The sequence below is a fragment of the Diadema antillarum genome, unplaced genomic scaffold, assembly GCF_040938485.1.
Source record: "Diadema antillarum isolate AM-2024a unplaced genomic scaffold, OU_Dant_1.0 seq00000331_RagTag, whole genome shotgun sequence".
Lineage (NCBI taxonomy): Eukaryota > Metazoa > Echinodermata > Echinoidea > Diadematoida > Diadematidae > Diadema > Diadema antillarum.
The window spans coordinates 577,994-595,717 of NW_027271348.1; the positions used below are offsets into that span (position 1 = coordinate 577,994).

Consider the following 17,724-nt stretch of genomic DNA (forward strand, 5'->3'; position numbering starts at 1 on the left):
TGCGCAAAACATACTTATCGCATCGCTTCGCGAATCGCACTTCCATTCACAACCACTGCTAACGCAGCCTCATTACACAAACCATGCAATGTCATGCAGTATATAATACCGCTACGAACGGTACGAACGACACTGTTAGGTTCGCTACCCTGTGTACACATCTCACATGAGTGCGAACACTACACATACCTCCAACGGGCATCAATCATTACAACGATGTACCAAAAACCGAAATACATGTACTACGAAAAGACAGCTTGTTTGTATGTTCATTTCCCGGACATGATCCCCACATGTCATGCACCAACAGAACACCTGTCATGCACAGACAAAATATCTGTCATACACCGACAAAACATTTTGGATCAGCACCGAATGACTACAGCCGTTCACGCCATGTTAGCCAACTCCAACTCTCATGTCCCGGATGGATACTTTTATTCCACCCCACCCTGGTTTCACCAAGGAGGTAGTTCACACTGCCGTTCTCCATCACATTTGTTATGAACATTAATTGTGAGCTCCATTCAACAAATTCGAATTTGTGATATCAAAAAATTCAATTTGTGATATCACTGAATGAATTTGTGATATCAGAAATTCGAATTCTTGATATCAAAAGTAGGTTTCACGTAAAAAAAACCAATGGTAATCCGTGATATCACAAAACGAATTTTTGATGTCACAAATTCGAATATGTGATATCACTAATTTGAGTTTGTGATATCAAGAATTTTTATTTGTGATACCTAAATTCTGATATCACACATTCCATCTTTTGTTTGTTTGTTTTGTTTGTTTTATTTTATTTAATCACGGGATAAAATGCCCTCGATCAGCCAGATGAGGCTGTTTTTCAGAGAGGCCGTGAGTACAGTGTTATATCAACAACAAAAACAACACAACAGTTAACAAATCAATCAAAGTAACTTAATAATAAAAAAAAATTGTGATATAAAATGAATGATAGATATCAATAATTCGAATATGTGATATCAGTATTTCACAGGGAATTCGAGCGTTAATTCAGCGCAGAAAATTACTGTGAATTTGAGTATTAGTTTAGCGCAGAAATACAAAGGGAATTCGAGCGTTACTTGAGCGTAGAAATAAACTGGGAATTTCAGCATTAGTTTTGCGCTGAAATTCAACTGTGAATTCGAGCGTTAGTTTAGCGCAGAAATACACAGGGAATTCGAGCGTTAGTTCAGTGCAGAAAATCAGTGTGAATTCGAGCGTTTGTTAAGCGCAGAAATACACAGAGAATTCGAGCGTTAGTTCAGTGCAGAAAATCACTGTGAATTCGAGCATTAGGTAAGCGCAGAAATACAAGGGGAATTCAAGCGTTAGTTTTGCGCTGGAATTCAACTGTGAATTCGAGCGTTACTTCTGTGCAGAAAATCACTGTGAATTCGAGCGTTTGTTTAGCGCAGAAATATACAGGGAATTCGAGCGTTAGTTCAGTGCAGAAAATCACTGTGAATTCGAGCGTTAGGTGAGCGCAGAAATAGAAAAGGTAATTCGAACGTTAGTTTTGCGCTGCAATTCAATTGTGAATTCGAGCGTTAGTTTAGCGCAGAAATAAACAGGGAACTCGAGCGTTAGTTCAGAGCAGAAAATCACTGTGAATTCGAGCATTAGTTTAGCGCAGAAATACACCGGGAATTCGAGCATTAGTTTTGCGCTGAAATTCAACTGTGAATTCGAGCGTTTGTTGAGCGCAGAAATCATACACAGGAAATTGGAACATTAGTTTTGCGCTCATATTCAGATGGAATGTATACTGCTGCTAACTTTTATAGAACAATTTTCAAAATACAAATAACTATGAGACTTAGACATCCATCATTCCCTAAATGATCATCAAGGTATAATATTCGATGAATTATTGATACAAATTTATTGTTTTGCAACATATCATGAATTCAGTGATACTATGTTCACTTATGGCCTACATTCAATTCATCGTTCTGGTCTCCAAGTTGTCGTCTATTACTACATGATTGTTAATCATGAGTGTAGGGGAGATGCAGGAGAGTTGAGCCACTTTTTCTATTTTTTGAAATATTTCCTAATTAATCCTTGCTTACAAGTGTTTGTTACCAAATTGAAGTACAACTACTAACCTGTCTTGTACCTATGAAATTTTATTCTAGGTCATTGCCTAATTTAAAAAACTTTTCTTTGAAAAATAAATGTCAATTAGTGGCTCAACACTCCCGCAGTGTAAGGAGAGTTGAGCCATGTCTTGAGGAGAGTTGAGCCACCTTTGGACGACATGTGCCACTTGTTGGAGATTTGAACCATGATGTCAACCGATGAAGATTAAATTAAAAGATGGGGTTACAAGTAGCCAGAAATGAATCTCAGCTAACAAAATTTGTTTTATCTTAAATTCAAGCATATAACCATCTGAAAATTTAAGATGTTCAAACACTCATTATATGCATTTTATTATTCAACATCCCTTATAAGTATCACTCATATCAGGGCCGGCGCTATGTTTTAAAAGTAATAAGGGGCCCAGTTTATATTTCTGGTGCCATTTCTGGGTTGAATTAGCTGACAAGCAAAAAACAAAACAAAACAAAACAAAACAAAACAAAACAAAAAGCAAAAAAACAAAAACAAAAAAGGAGTGGGCGGGGGGTTTAACTGTAAATTTCTGGTGCCACTTATGGGTTAATCGGCTGAATCAGCTGACAAGAAAAAAAAAAAGGGGGGAGGGGCCTACTATACTTTCTTGTGCCACTTCCAGATTAAGTAAAAAACGAAAACAAAAAGAAAAGTGTGGGGGGGGGGGAGTCCTAGTGGTAAGACACTATGTATTCCTATGTATTATGCAAAAAAAAAAAAAATAAAATGGGGCGAGCCCCCACCCCCTGGTTGCGTAGGCCCTGTGTATTACAATGACGTTTTGTTTAATGATATTTTGCAAAGGAACTTCATTACGTTTACTCATCACCTTCCTATGTCTTAGATACTATACTCCCTTGCATAATGAAGCAAAATAAAAATAAGCTACTCATCAGAACTGGACTCTGAATCTGAAAAACTAACAAGACACCATTATTTTTAGAAACCTACATGTACTACAGAAATGAATCAGAAAGGTAAGTCATATTTTTGTTATAGAAAATCATAACAAACACATATTTTCCTTTTCAGAGTGTTTGCGCCTTCTATCATATCAACCTCTGTCTAATCAATATGCATGACTCATGAATAAAAACTACAGGCAAGTACTGTAACAAAGATAATTAACAAAAATAATGAACTTTGTGAGGAAAAAATATACTCTTTCTGGCTAGTAAAGTAGGACCTATGTGAACCATTTTCTAATGTCATTGCACCAGTTCATGTCCAAGAATAATGTGTGTAGATACAATGTTTACATCCATATGTTAAAAGCAAATATCATCAAAGGTAAATACATATTGATGATTCATGGCATCAAGAATTTGCTGATATTTCCTTTAGAGACCTTTTGATTTACAACCTCTTAATGGACATTTTCACAGTCGAAACAAAATGTTAACATCATGCAACTTTACCCTTAGGTGTGATGCGGCATGTGTTTGTGGATGAAAATTAACTTCTATATTAGATAAGTGAAGCTACGGTCACAAAGCTTCGTACGAACGATGCGTTCGTACGAATGTAACTGTTCGTACGAATTCTGGAGTTCGTAGAGATTCGTGGAGATGGGGCACAGATTCTTACGGCCTTCTTACAAATTTCGTACGAACGCTGTTTAATTCGCAAGAACAACTAAAGACCTCTTAGAGAAACAAAATGATTTTCAGTTATACAATGGCCGTAGAATTCGTACGTTTTTCGTAAGAATGCCTTGAGTTAAGGCTCGGTCAAAAATGCCTTTACGAACTGGTACGAACGCCGTACGAACGATTTTGAAACGATTTCGTAAGATCTTCTTAAGAAGGCCGTACGAAACCAGCGTTCGTAGACCATTCGTAGACCGTTCGTAAGTTCGTAGCCTGGTCGATGGTCTTGTCCAAGATTTTTTTTAACTTCGTACGAACCCCTCTTTTCGTAAGACGGCCGTATGAACGTCGTACGAACATTGTAAGAACTACGCAAGATTTTTTAGGATCAAGAGACAATTCTAGAAGCCTTAAAATATACAAAAAATTGTGAAATCTTCTTACGAATGATTTAAGAGTGCCGTGAGTTGCAGGTACGACCAATTTACGACAAAAAGAAATCGTAAGATGCCCGTAGGTCTGACGAAAGAATAACTCAAGGCATTCTTACGAATAATTTACGAATTCTACGGCCATTGTGTAACTGAAAATCCTTTCATTTCTCTAAAAGGTCTTAAGTTGTTCTTGCGAATTAAAAAGCGTTCGTACGAAATTCGTAAGAAGGCCGTAAGAATCTGTGTCCCATCTACGAATCTCTACGAATTCCAGAATTCGTAAGAACAGTAACATTCGCATCGTTCGTACAGAGCTTTGTGACCGTAGCTTTATTCTTTCGTTAGACTTACGGCCATCTTACGAAAGACGTAAGAGCCCTCTATGAACAACTTAAGACGTTCTTACAATCATCGTAAGAATTTAAGGCTTCTAGAATTGTCTCTCGATCCTACAAAATCTTGCGTAGTTCTTACAATGTTTGTACGACGTTCCTACTCCCGCCTTACGAAGAGAGGGTTTTGTACGAAGTTAAAATAAAATCTTGGACAAGACCATCGACCAGGCTACGAACTTACGAACGGTCTACGAACGCTGGTTTCGTACGGCCTTCTTAAGAAAATGTTACGAAATTGTCTAAAAATCGTTCGTACGGCGTTCGTAGCAGTTCGTAAATGAATTTGTGACCGAGCCTTTAGTTACTCTACTTTTTCATATATGTATTGGATCGAAATTAGAAGCAGAGCATAATTTAATATTTTTTACAGTCACAGGTGCCACTACTTTGACTAGGCACGGTATTGACGTTTAGTAGGAGTTTCAATATAATTACTTTCTGTGCATTTATTTAATACATCTCTGTTTTTATTTTTGTTTTCTCCATAACAAACGCATGGGATTTATCTGTTAAGCTCCCTTGTAGTGTTTTTCGTTCATAGTTTTGTGGCATGGCGCTCTGAAATGAAATATAAAATCCCCAAAATGGTTACCTCAATACCAAAAGACTTGAGCCATGCAGTCAAAGGAGAGTTGAGCCATGGCTCAACTCTCTTCTGACTGCATGGCCCAACTCTCCTCAAGGTGGCTATTTTTAAATTTCCCTAAATGTATCGAAATCAGCAAATCAAACATTCATCAAATTTAACAAAATGAAAGACTACAATGGAAACTAGAACAAACATAAATTACTGACTAACCAATTGCTGGCACGTGAGTAATAGAAGGGGTGATACCTGAAATTAAGAAGTTGACTTTTTGCTGTATTATGATGTTTTTCGTGTCCTGTGTTTTTGTTATTCTGCAACACCTCTGCTTGCTTGTGCTAAAGTGACAGAGATGTTTTACACTTCCAACAGAGGGCGCAAGTGCTTGCACCTGTGAACTCTATAGGGCTCACACCTGTACATAAAATGAAATGTCCCAGACTCTTCACAAATTCGTTCCAAAGATACCAAAATAAATGAAGAAAAAAATTAATTAAAAATCAATAATGCAGTTTGGCAAAAAAACTGAATAGCTGGAGATATCGATATCTTCTACTAACTGCATTTTGGTTGGAAGATGAAAGCTTTTCTCATGGAATTTGAAGGGACTATATTTCATTAGGTGCATGTACAGAAAATAGGTGATTTTTTGAGTGAAAAGAACTCGTAGTCTGGCTTTGCGGACCCTTGGACAGAGTTTGAGCTGAAGAACCCGCCTTGGGAATTTGATGGATGAAAGGGTATATCTCACTTATCCAGGTTAGTGAAGATCAAACACCTCATTTTCCCACCTATTTTAGAGATTTTTTTGAATTTTGAATTCTAACACACGTCTCTATGGGGAATTATTTACCCGTGTGAGCCCTATAGAGAATGCATGTAATCCACACAAGTCAATGGGAAGTAAGCATTCCATACAAGTTCTGCTGGTTTATGTTGATCTATTCTGTCAAATCTCTCCCTCACTTCCCGCTCCTTCCACCTCTCCTTCCCCCGCCCCCCACCCCCTCCTCTACCCCCCCAACTCTGCTTAACTACAATTTGTTTTCTTATTATGTTCTTGTGGTACTAGATATTAGTACATAGCAGTCATTAGTATAACACAACTTTGAATGATCGTTGTATTTCAATGCATTTCTTTGTTTTGGCTACCACTGAAACAGCTCAAAATACATAAGGTTAATATGTTTGATAACTCAAAGTCTTTTACAGTACTTTGTAGGTAATAAGGTGATGATGACAACCTTTTAATTAAGGATAACTGCCTGCATCTATGTATTCATCTTATGAAGAATTAATCAATACTGCAAGATTTATTTTTGAAAAAACCCCAAAGGGCATCATTTTCAAATGTGTCCCTTTGAGAAGCTTCACAACCCTTAAATGTGCATTTTCTCATATGATGTAGGGCAACAATCAACAAAAACACATATATGATGTTAAAAACTCACTTAAGAAATATGACCTCTACTAAAGGGCTCACACCTGTAAATAAAAAGGAATGTCCCAGACCCCTTCACAAATTCGTACCAAAGATACCAAAATAAATGAAGAAAAAAATTAATTAAAAATCAATAATGCAGTTTGGCAAAAAACTGAATAGCTGGAGATATCGATATCTTCTACTAACTGCATTTTGGTTGGAAGATGAAAGCTTTTCTCATGGAATTTGAAGGGACTATATTTCATTAGGTGCATGTACAGAAAATAGGTGATTTTTTGAGTGAAAAGAACTCGTAGTCTGGCTTTGCGGACCCTTGGACAGAGTTTGAGCTGAAGAACCCGCCTTGGGAATTTGATGGATGAAAGGGTATATCTCACTTATCCAGGTTAGTGAAGATCAAACACCTCATTTTCCCACCTATTTTAGAGATTTTTTTGAATTTTGAATTCTAACACACGTCTCTATGGGGAATTATTTACCCGTGTGAGCCCTATAGAGAATGCATGTAATCCACACAAGTCAATGGGAAGTAAGCATTCCATACAAGTTCTGCTGGTTTATGTTGATCTATTCTGTCAAATCTCTCCCTCACTTCCCCCTCCTTCCACCTCTCCTTCCCCCGCCCCCCACCCCCTCCTCTACCCCCCCCCCCAACTCTGCTTAACTACAATTTGTTTTCTTATTATGTTCTTGTGGTACTAGATATTAGTACATAGCAGTCATTAGTATAACACAACTTTGAATGATCGTTGTATTTCAATGCATTTCTTTGTTTTGGCTACCACTGAAACAGCTCAAAATACATAAGGTTAATATGTTTGATAACTCAAAGTCTTTTACAGTACTTTGTAGGTAATAAGGTGATGATGACAACCTTTTAATTAAGGATAACTGCCTACATCTATGTATTCATCTTATGAAGAATTAATCAATACTGCAAGATTTATTTTTGAAAAAACCCCAAAGGGCATCATTTTCAAATGTGTCCCTTTGAGAAGCTTCACAACCCTTAAATGTGCATTTTCTCATATGATGTAGGGCAACAATCAACAAAAACACATATATGATGTTAAAAACTCACTTAAGAAATATGACCTCTACTAAAGGGCTCACACCTGTAAATAAAAAGGAATGTCCCAGACCCCTTCACAAATTCGTACCAAAGATACCAAAATAAATGAAGAAAAAAATTAATTAAAAATCAATAATGCAGTTTGGCAAAAAACTGAATAGCTGGAGATATCGATATCTTCTACTAACTGCATTTTGGTTGGAAGATGAAAGCTTTTCTCATGGAATTTGAAGGGACTATATTTCATTAGGTGCATGTACAGAAAATAGGTGATTTTTTTAGTGAAAAGAACTCGTTGTCTGGCTTTGCGGTCCCTTGGACAGAGTTTGAGCTGAAGAACCCGCCTTGGGAATTTGATGGATGAAAGGGTATATCTCACTTATCCAGGTTAGTGAAGATCAAACACCTCATTTTCCCACCTATTTTAGAGATTTTTTTGAATTTTGAATTCTAACACACGTCTCTATGGGGAATTATTTACCCGTGTGAGCCCTATAGAGAATGCATGTAATCCACACAAGTCAATGGGAAGTAAGCATTCCATACAAGTTCTGCTGGTTTATGTTGATCTATTCTGTCAAATCTCTCCCTCACTTCCCCCTCCTTCCACCTCTCCTTCCCCCGCCCCCCCACCCCCTCCTCTACCCCCCAACTCTGCTTAACTACAATTTGTTTTCTTATTATGTTCTTGTGGTACTAGATATTAGTACATAGCAGTCATTAGTATAACACAACTTTGAATAATTGTTGTATTTCAATGCATTTCTTTGTTTTGGCTACCACTGAAACAGCTCAAAATACATAAGGTTAATCTGTTTGATAAATCAAAGTCTTTTACAGTACTTTGTAGGTAATAAGGTGATGATGACAACCTCTTAATTAAGGATAACTGCCTGCATCTATATATTCATCTTATGAAGAATTAATCAACACTGCAAGATTTATTTTTGAAAAAAACCCCAAAGGGCATCATTTTCAAAAGTGCCCCTTTGAGAAGCTTCACAACCCTTTAATGTGCAATTTCTCATATGATGTAGGGGCAAATATCACCAAAAACACATTTATGATGTTAAAAATCAATTAAGAAATATGACCTCTATATTTATACAGAGAATGCACGTAATGCACACATGTCAATGGGAAGTATCCATCCCATACAAGTTCTGCTGGTTTATGTTGATCTATTCTGTCAAATCCCTCCCTCCCTCCCCCCTCCTTCCCCCTCTCCTTCCCCCTGCCCCCCACACCCTCCTCTACCCCCAACTCTGCTTAACTACAATTTGCTTTCTTATTATGTTCTTGTGGTACTAGATATTAGTACATAGTAGTCATCAGTATAACACAACTTTGAATGATTGTTGTATTTTAATGTATTTCTTTGTTTTGGCTACCACTGAAACAGCTCAAAATACATACAGTTAATCTGTTTGATAAATCAAAGTCTTTAACAGTACTTTGTAGGCAATAAGGTGATGATGACAACCCCTTAATCAAGGATAACTGCCTGCATCTATGTATTCATCTTATGAAGAACTAATCAATACTGCAAGATTTATTTTTGAAAAAACCCCAAAGGGCATCATTTTCAAAAGTGTTCCTTTGAGAAGCTTCACAACCCTTAAATGTGCAATTTCTCATATGATGTAGGGCAATAATCAACAAAAACACATATATGATGTTAAAAACTCACTTAAGAAATATGACCTCTACTAAAGGGCTCACACCTGTAAATAAAAAGGAATGTCCCAGACCCCTTCACAAATTCGTACCAAAGATACCAAAATAAATGAAGAAAAAAATTAATTAAAAATCAATAATGCAGTTTGGCAAAAAACTGAATAGCTGGAGATATTGAGTATGAATTCCTCTACAAACTGCATTTTGGTTGGAAGATGAACGCTTTTCTCATGGAATTTGAAGGGACTATATTTCATTAGGTGCATGTACAGAAAATAGGTGATTTTTTTAGTGAAAAGAACTCGTTGTCTGGCTTTGCGGACCCTTGGACAGAGTTTGAGCTGAAGAACCCGCCTTGGGAATTTGATGGATGAAAGGGTATATCTCACTTATCCAGAATAGTGAAAATCAAACACCTCATTTTCCCACCTATTTTAGAGAATTTTTTGAATTTTGAATTCTAACACACGTCTCTATGGGGAATTATTTACCCGTGTGAGCCCTATAGAGAATGCATGTAATGCACACAAGTCAATGGGAGGTATCCATCCCATACAAGTTCTGCTGGTTTATGTTGATCTATTCTGTCAAATCTCTCCCTCCCTCCCCCTCCTTCCACCTCTCCTTCCCCCGCCCCCTCACCCCTCCTCTACCCCCAACTCTGCTTAACTACAATTTTTTTTCTTATGTTCTTGTGGTACTAGATATTAGTACATAGTAGTCATTAGTATAACACAACTTTGAATGATTGTTGTATTTCAATGCATTTCTTTGTTTTGGCTACCACTGAAACAGCTCAAAATACATAAGGTTAATATGTTTGATAAATCAAAGTCTTTTACAGTACTTTCTAGGTAATAAGGTGATGATGATAACCTCTTAATTAAGGATAACTGCCTGCATCTATGTATTCATCTTATGAAGAATTAATCAATACTGCAAGATTTATTTTTGAAAAAACCCCAAAGGGCATCATTTTCAAAAGTGTCCCTTTGAGAAGCTTCACAACCCTTTAATGTGCAATTTCTCATATGATGTAGGGGCAAATATCACCAAAAACACATTTATGATGTTAAAAATCAATTAAGAAATATGACCTCTATATTTATACAGAGAATGCACGTAATGCACACATGTCAATGGGAAGTATCCATCCCATACAAGTTCTGCTGGTTTATGTTGATCTATTCTGTCAAATCTCTCCCTCCCTCCCCCTCCTTCCACTATAATCAATCTATAATACAATGGAATGTCCCAGACCCCTTCACAAATTCGTACCAAAGATACCAAAATAAATGAAGAAAAAAATTAATCAAAAATCAATGATGTAGTTTGGCAAAAAACTGAATAGCTGTAGATATTGAGTATGAATTCCTCTACAAATTGCATTTTGGTTGGAAGATGAACGCTTTTCTGGTGGAATTTGAGGGGACTATATTTCATTGGGTACGTGTACGGAAAATGGGTGATTTTTTGAGTGACAAGAACTCGTAGTCTGGCTTTGCGGCCCCCTGGACAGAATTTGAACTGAAGAATCCACCCTGAAAATTTGATGGATGAAAGGGTATATCTAACTTATCCAGGTTAGTGAAGCTGAAACACCTCATTTCTCCCAGCTATTTTACATAATTTTTTGAAATTTGATTTTTAACACACATCCCTATGGGGAAATATTTATGGGTGTGAGCCCTATAGAGGATGCATGCAATGCACACAAGTCTATGGGAAGTATTCATCCCATACAAACTCTGCTGGTTTATGTTGATCCATTGTGTCAGATCTCTTCCTCCCTCCCCCTTCCCCTTCCTACCCCCCCTCTACCTCTCTCCTCTACCCCCCAACTCTGTTTGGCTACAATTTGTTTTCTTATTATGTTGTTGTGGTATAGATAGGTCTTTGTACATAGCAGTCATCAGTATCACACAACTTTGAATGACTGTGTTATTTTAATGTATTTCTTTGTCTGGCTACCACTGAAACAGGTCAAAATTCATAAAGTTAGTCTGTTTGACAAAACAAAGTCTTTTCAAGTATTTTGTAGGCAACAATGTGATGATGACACCCCCATAATCAAAGATTACTGCCTGCATCTAGGTATTCATCTTATGAAGAATTGATCAACACTACATTTTTATTTTTTTTAAAAAACCTCAAAGGGCTTGAGTTTCAAAAGTGTCCCTTTGAGAAGCTTTATAACCCTTGAATGTGTAATTTCCCATATGATGTAGGTGCAAATATCATCAAAAACACATTTATGATGTTTAAAAGTCAAATGAGAGATATGACCTCCACTATAGAGGATGCATGCAATGCACACAAGTCTATGGGAAGTATTCATCCCATACAAACTCTGCTGGTTTATGTTGATCTATTGTGTCAGATCTCTTCCTCCCTCCCCCTTCCCCTTCCTACCCCCACTCTACCTCTCTCCTCTACCCCCCCCAACTCTGTTTGGCTACAATTTGTTTTCTTATTATGTTGTTGTAGTATAGATAGATCTTTGTACATAGCAGTCATCAGTATCACACAACTTTGAATGACTGTGTTATTTTAATGTATTTCTTTGTTTGGCTACCACTGAAACAGGTCAAAATTCATAAAGTTAGTCTGTTTGACAAAACAAAGTCTTTTCAAGTATTTTGTAGGCAATAATGTGATGATGACACCCCCATAATCAAAGATTACTGCCTGCATCTAGGTATTCATCTTATGAAGAATTGATCAACACTACATTTTTATTTTTTTAAAAAACCTCAAAGGGCTTGAGTTTCAAAAGTGTCCCTTTGAGAAGCTTTATAACCCTTGAATGTGTAATTTCCCATATGATGTAGGTGCAAATATCATCAAAAACACATTTATGATGTTTAAAAGTCAAATGAGAAATATGATCTCCACTATAGGGCTCACACCCGTAAATACAATGGAATGTCCCAGACCCCTTCACAAATTCGTACTAAAGATACCAAAATAAATGAAGAAAAAAATTAATTAAAAATCAATGATGTAGTTTGGCAAAAAACTGAATAGCTGTAGATATTGAGTATGAATTCCTCTACAAATTGCATTTTGGTTGGAAGATGAAAGCTTTTCTGCTGGAATTTGAGGCGACTACATTTCATTGGGTACGTGTACGGAAAATAGGTGATTTTTTGAGTGACAAGAACTCGTAGTCTGGCTTTGCGGCCCCCTGGACAGAATTTGAACTGAAGAATCCACCCTGAAAATTTGATGGATGAAAGGGTATATCTAACTTATTCATGTTAGTGAAGCTGGAACACCTCATTTCTCCCAGCTATTTTACATAATTTTGTGAAATTTGATTTTTAACACACATCCCTATGGGGAAATATTTACGGGTGTGAGCCCTATAGAGATTGTAAATAATTTTGCCTCGTCCAATATGTTTATGATTTTTTCAAATAATTTAATGTGTAATCTGTTATAGGCAAGTTTATTAAAGAACCAAGAACCGGGGACAACAAAACTGGAATGCGCAATCCCAAAATTCGGGTTGCCTAAACTCTTCTAGTTTTTTTTTTTACTATCGTTATATTCTATGTAAAGATAGCACCTGAAATGCCATCGGTATTTCTGCGCAAAACTAATGCTCGAATTCCCTATGTATTTCTTCGCTATACTAACGCTCGAATTTACAGTTAAATTTCAGCGCAAAATTAATGCTCGAATTCCCTGTGTATTTCTGCGCTAAACTAACGCTCGAATTCACAGTTGAATTTCAGCGCAAAACTAATGCTCGGATATCCTGTGTATTTCTAAGCTCTACTAACGCTCGAATTCACTGTTCTGTGTATTGCTGCGCTCAACTAATGCTCGAATTCGCAGTGATTTTCTGCACTGAACTGACGCTCGAATTCCCTGTGTATTTCTGCGCTCAACTAACGCTCGAATTCACAGTTGGACTTCAGCACAAAACTAACGCTCGAATTCATGTGTATGTTTACACGAAACTATCGCTCTAATTCAGCTTTTAATTTCTACACTCAACTAGCGCTCGAATTCCATCTCAATTTCTCCAGAAAACTAAAGCCTAAATTCACTGTTGATTTTCTGCACAAAACTAATGCTCGAAAACAAATGATTTTTTTTTTCGGAAGAAAGTTTCTTATTCTCGAATAAATATATCTTATTCTCGAATTCACAGTGATCTTCTGCACTAAACTGACACTCGAATTCCCTGTGTATTTCGGCGCTAAACTAACGCTCGAATTCACAGTTGAATTCCAGCGCAAAACTAACGCTCGAATTCCCTGTGAATTACTGATATCACATATTCGAATTGGTGATATCAATAATTCATTTTGTGATATCACAAAATGGAATTTGTGATATCAGAATATCCGATTTTAGATATCACAAATAAGAATTCTTGATATCATAAACTAAAATTAGTTACATCACAAATTCGAATTTGTGATATTAAAAATTCATTTTGTGATATCACAAATTCATTCAGTGATATCACAAATTCAATTTTTTGATATCTCGAATTGACTTTGTGATATCAAGAATGGATTTCGTGATATTACAAATTTCATTTCTTGATATTACAAATTAATTTCTTGTGCTACACTTACGGGAATTTGTGATATCACAAATTGAATTCGTGATATCAAAAATTTTATTTGTTGATATCACAAAATGGAATTTGTGATATAAGAAAATAACTTTAAATAGTGAAAAGGCTTGCCATACGTCCACCTCCATCGAGCGTTAGCTCACCACCCTTCGCTTCTTCTACCCGAGCGAGAGTATGCGGATACACGGGTAAATAATTCCCCGTAGAGACGTGTGTTAAAATTCAAAATTCAAAAAACCCTGCAAAATAGCTGGGAGAAATGAAATGTTTCGTCTTCACTAACCTGGATAAGTGAGATATACCCTTTCGTCCATCAAACTCCCAAGGCGGGTTCTTCAGCTCATACTCTGTCCAAGGGTCCGCAAAGCTGGACTACGAGTTCTTTTCACTCAAAAAAATCACCTACTTTCTGTACATGCACCCAATGAAATATAGTCCCTTTAAATTCCCTGAGAAAAGCTTGTATCTTCCAACCAAAATGCAGTTGGTAGAGGAATTCATACTCAATATCTTCATAAGATGAATAATTAGGTACAGGCAGTAATCCTTGATAAAGGGGGTATCATCATCACCTTATTGCCTACAAAGTGCTGTAATAGACTTTGATTTATCAAAACAGATTAACTTTATGTATTTTGAGCTGTTTCAGTGGTAGCCAAAACAAAGAAATACATTAAAATACCACAATCATTCAAAGTTGTGCGATATTGATGACTACTATACGTAGTAAGATCTACCACAAGAACACAATTGATCAGTGTTTTAGCAGTAGCCATGATAAAAGAAATCATGGGCGTACATACTCGAGCAGGATTCGATTCATGAAATTCTTCCGTCGACGGAAGAATTTTATGAATTTGAATAATTACGCAGTACCTGCTGCATGCTATAAGGATTAGAACCAACACTTGCTGTCGGGTGGAAGCTCGGTGGTCTAGTGGAGATGACGCCTGTCCGGAGATCAGGAGGTCGTAGGTTCGAATCCTGCTCGAGTATGTACGCCCATGATTCCTTTTATCATGGCTACTACTAAAACACTGATCAATTCAGTGCTTGTTTACGTCGATATAGGGCAAATTGTCAATTAGTCGCAATGAAAACATCTCAACGGAAAAATTTCATGAATTTGAAGAATTCTTCTTATAGATCTGCCGATTTGATATAAAGGTTTTCCCGGTCAATTTCATACTTTTGTCATTCAACTTCCTAATCCGAGCATTCGATTTCACGCATTCCACGCTCGCAGCACTGAATCAGCAATCAAATTCAAAATCCGGTCATTCGAATTCACTATCTGAGCATTCAAATTCACTATCGGAGCATTCAAATTCACTGTCGGATCAGTCAAATTCACTATCGGTGAATTCAAATTTAAGAGAGGAGCACGCATTTCAGCAATGAGCATTCAAATTCATGTAAAGCTGGCGACGGAATTTCGTCGGTCATTCAAATTCGTGAATAGGCAACCATGTTCCACATAACTGCATTCAATTTAAAAGAGGTCCTGATTTAGTTAGTTTGGGGCCGTGTATGTGTGTTTTTTTCATTTAGCTTTGAACACATTTCGATTTATGATGAAGATTATCTATTTTGCTGTAGAGGTCCACCACGAAAAGGAATATACAGTCACATGTCCCTCGGATAGGACATAAAATGGAGGTGGCATGTGTGACAGAGTCACAACTCATGCACGTGAAAGATCCCACTTCATTTATTCATCGCAAACAGCAGGGTGTTTAACCCGGTGAAGTGGTCTCACCTTACATCCAACTGGACCCCATGGAAGACCAGCTATTGCAGCTAAATGTGGGCTATCCAGCCATATCCTTAGATGGAAAAATGAAACAAACAAATAAACAAACAAACACACAAACAAACACATATTAGGCACTGTATAGGACTACTGACGAGCATAATACGCAAGGTTGGTTGACACCTTCGGGGAAAAAACGATTTCGACTACATTGAAACTGATAACATGAACATTGTGTACGTCTTGTTTATTGTTTATTGGTATCTTATTGGTTTACATTTGCGGGACTCTGTGAGATCATTGTGTGTCACTTTGTCTTTATATTGATACATTGTCATTATGTGGTTAGTGTTGGGGAGTTGTCAGCATGCAGGATCATCAAGAAAGATGATTAGATTGTCGTTGTGTTGTTTGGATGCACTACTGATTGGACCTTACAATCTAAAATTTATTGAGATAAAAAACAAAGAACACATGAACAGAGAACAATGTAGAACCTTTAAACAATCATAATTACACTTCATTGGTTGTGTATGCCCTTTCTCTTTTTTTTAAAAGTCCATTCCATTTTCCTCGTTAGATTGTTTGCACGGAGTATGAACTTGATCGCCTAAAAATGAAATTGAACGCTCCAAACAAGCTCATCGGGACTATCAAATGACTATCGCGTGAATTTGAATGCACGAGTAGGAAATGTAATGCTGGCATTTGAAAATTGAACGCCCAATCGTGAATTTGATTTGACGAAAACAAAATAGAACTCCCATAAATGAAATTGATCGCTCGGATTCTGAATTTGAATGCCCGAATATTCTCGCGTGCGTGCGCTGTGGGAATTTGATTGCACATTAATGAATTTGATTGACAAAAGTATGAAATTGACCGGGAAAACCTATATTATACTGGACAAATTTATTGTCCATTCGGATTTTCATTGATTGTTTGATTTCTTTTTTAATTTTGCTTTGGCTAGGCCCCCGAAGGAAAAGCTGATGGCAGCGCACACCAACCAACCCTCCCGGCCCGAGAGTGATGCCAACCCGTATTCTGATATCGAAGCGTTGAAACGCTACAGGAACTGGTTGACCTTACTCTAGCTGACATAAAACAGTCTACAGTGCCGTTCTGATTGCACTTAAAATAATGTGTTTTTTATTTTGGTTTGAAAAACATGCTGTTATTTCGAAATTTTTACTGTGAGAACAGAATAACGCGGGTTTTTTTTTTCGAGATATTTGGGTCGCAATCCAAAACGGCCAAATTTGTACATTTTTTTTGTGTGCACAAAGACGAGAATTTGAGCTGTGAGAACGGTGACCGCAAAAAGATTAAAAAAAAAATTCCACAATGCACCGCGCATGTCACTCCTTGCTATTATGTCTACCCTGATGTGGCCTACCTCGGTATATTGAATTGGCCTTGAGACGTAGACTAGTAACCTAACCATTCATAACATGCGCAGGTCAGCTTTTCATAAATACTCACGACCTTTTTTTTTCTCCACAGTGAGAACGCTGAATCAAAACGACGCGACTCTGACCACAACCCAAATTTCGAAATTTTTCATTGAGAACGGAATACATTTCGCGCTCGTGTTCTTCAGTCTACGAGAAATTGGACGCCCTAAAGCTCGATGTAACCTCAATTAATGGTAAGCTTTCAGAATCAGTAGCCTCGGTCTTCAGGAACTTTGGATGCGTTTATCTAAGGCTACGTTCATGCGAAACTAGAATTGCGTTCCTAAACGTGTTTAGTTGCGTTGCGTTCATGCGATTTTTCCATTTAAACGCGTTTCAAACGCCGATCTGAAACGCGGAAAAAAGGGCGTTTTGAATCATGATTCTGCCAGAATCCCAATTGCATAAGCCGCATGAAAGTAACCGTGATTTCAATCATGATTCTATGACGTCATTGTGCGCTGTGCGCATGCGTGTCTCACTGGGTATCCCACAGCTTCTGGTTCTGTTCGCGCGCTTGTGCACGTCTTACGAACCGTGTGTTTCGGTACGATACCTGCACTAGTTTGTATACACCAACGCCA

The 17,724-nt window shown here is 37.3% G+C and overlaps 1 protein-coding gene and 1 non-coding gene across 3 annotated transcripts in view; one reads left to right on the forward strand and one right to left on the reverse strand.

Moving 5' to 3' along the window:
* Positions 1 to 17,724, reverse strand: part of LOC139730740 (speract receptor-like) — a 533,152-nt gene that overhangs the window by 261,059 nt on the left and 254,369 nt on the right. The window lies entirely within an intron of this gene.
* On the forward strand, positions 14,854 to 14,926 carry Trnas-gga (transfer RNA serine (anticodon GGA)). The gene has a single exon. It is a non-coding gene; the product is annotated as a tRNA-Ser (tRNA).